This window comes from Penaeus monodon, chromosome 42, assembly GCF_015228065.2.
Source record: "Penaeus monodon isolate SGIC_2016 chromosome 42, NSTDA_Pmon_1, whole genome shotgun sequence".
NCBI lineage: Eukaryota > Metazoa > Arthropoda > Malacostraca > Decapoda > Penaeidae > Penaeus > Penaeus monodon.
In genome coordinates this window covers 31,049,895-31,052,394 of record NC_051427.1, presented here as the reverse complement: position 1 = coordinate 31,052,394, position 2,500 = coordinate 31,049,895, and the positions used below count along the sequence as shown (strand labels likewise).

The 2,500-nt window shown below is 35.5% G+C and overlaps 1 protein-coding gene across 1 annotated transcript in view; it reads left to right on the top strand.

The window, feature by feature from the left end:
• Positions 1-196: 196 nt before the first annotated feature.
• Positions 197-2,500, top strand: part of LOC119598946 (segmentation protein paired-like) — a gene marked incomplete at its 3' end in the record, with an annotated part of 10,673 nt that continues 8,369 nt past the window's right edge. The window contains 1 exon segment of the mRNA XM_037948657.1: positions 197-446.

The window sequence follows — 2,500 nt, the reverse complement described above, 5'->3', positions numbered from 1 at the left end:
CGTGTCTAATTTAAGAAGAGCTATCTTTAAAAGTTAGTCCCATTTATTAATATATATACACATCAAAAAATTACAGAAAATAGCTATAAAACCTCCTAAGCATAACGAGTAATTGGCACCTCAGGAAAACTAACGATGTCGGTAGAACCATAACAATATTAGACTTTATTTTCTTCAAATGAAATGTGTACTGTAACGTCGAAGGCTGGTAGTCTGGGAAGACCGTAGTAGTATTGCTGCTGTGCGAATGTGCGTACAGGTGCAGTGCGCCGTGTATTGTGAACACTTGATGAATAACTATATTAAATCAGCAAAACAGTACAGACCTGGCTTGTGTACAGAGGTGTATGTGTTCTTCACTGCAACTTGTATTTCAAAAACTGTTTTTACAATTCGTTTTAAAAATTTCGTGAGCTCTCGATTTTACGGAAAACGGACAATTTAAGGTAGGTAAGCCCGATGAATTTGTCATTTATGAACGCAAGAACCTAGGTCCTGGCGGGACAGCAAAGTATAGTGTGTGAAAAAGCCTGTTATTTGCAAGTATCAAGGAATTATGAGTTTTTAGATCCCACATTGATATCGCTGAGTTAGTAAATAATTAGATTTTGCTCATTGTGTCCCTAAACCAGCCATAATTCATACGTTCCGATCTTACCTTCAGCTCTTAAAAATGGCAGAAGGATTCAAGAAAAGAGTCTGTCATGTTCTGGTCCCTAAAGTTATAGTGTTTCTAATGCCTTGTTTCCGGTGAACGTGCGCAGCCACTAAGCTTCAGTTTCCTAAAAGAATCCAACTAGAAGGAATATTTCTGTGGTCAACTTTGTTCCTTCAGCGCATGAGATACAAATATATATATATATATATATATATATATATATATATATATATATATATATATATATATTCTGAAGTAAAAACAATAGAGTTTGAACATCCCGGAATATGGCAAATAATTGTTCATCTAATAAATTTATATAGATATAATCGTATCTGCATGTCTGTATTTATGTATAAGTGTCTGAGTGAATATTTGAATGTTGAGCTGAAGAGAGGGAACTCATTTTTATATAAAATTGTTTTCACATTAACATAACTAGGCTCCTTCCTGCACGACATGGTCTGCTTAGTAACGTATGCGTTTGTACGTAAAGCTGCTGTACCTTCTAAGAAGATTTATTTATTTAGCATTTTCTTTTTCATCTTTCCATTTAGCATTTAGCATTGATGCTCATTATTATATATAATTTTTCTTTCACTGACATTACTCAGCTTTCATCTTAGTGTATTTCAAATGTCTATAATTCTTAGTGAAGCACTGATATGTAAATTCAAGCGTGTAATACTCTTGCTGGTAAGTAAATGTGTGTGTATGCGTGCGCGCGCGCGCGCGCGCGCGCGTGTGTGTGTGTGTGTGTGTGTGTTGTGTGTGTGTGTGTGTGTGTGTGTGTGTGTGTGTGTGTGTGGTGTGTGTAAACACACACATGTATGTTTGTATTTGCGCATTCTATGTATTTTTCTGATTAAAAGGTAGATATTTTAATGGGGAAAATTTAAAGGAAAGAAAGCTTTGAAAGAAACTTTAGATGAGTGATATATGGAAAAAATGTACTGAAACGTACATTGAGAGGAAAAAAAGGTGTGTCTGTACTTTATTATGTTCAAGTGTACAGGGCCATAAACCGAGGTCCTTGACGCTTATTTCTACATAATAACCTGGATATATTTATAACAAAGTCAAATTTATAGATCTACCAAGAAATCAGATTTCCTCATAAGTCGCTTATGAATGAATGATAATAGAGAATTGACCGTGTAATATGTAAAAACGACAATCATTCTAAAGCAATGTATAATACATTACGCTAGCTTAATTAGAGTAAGAGTGATCAACATTTCGTCTTAAAATTCGATATCCATTCAAAATATATATTTCTATCCCATTTTGAATAAAATAATATTTGTACTAATGTTACGCAGTCGAAATTTCAAAATAACATTTGAAACATTTGACTTGAAATCATTGACGAACTTTCTATTATCTAGTCGCGGGGACTCGATCATCGATATTTCGCTCTCGCGTTTAATAACACTTGCCATCTATATTTGGCAGAAACCGTGCACCTGCGTATTGTCACAACAAAGAACACCTGTGATAATTCTGGTAAAACTGGTTATGGTCCACTTCTTTCTCTCATTTTCTCTTTCATTGCTGTAATCAACATTACATTAATTTTGTTGGTGTTACAATATCTTCTTCATTACTATTATAATTTGCAGTGATAATTGTCCTTTGTTACCCTGTTTAGTGTTATAGTTTGTGGTCGCGGTGTTAGTATATATTAAGGTAGCGATAGTAACAGTGGCAACAATGTGCGTGCGCGCATACATAAACGCACGCACACACACACACACACACACGCACGCACGCACGCACGCACACACACACACACGCACACACACACGCACACGCACGCACACACAACACACACACACACAC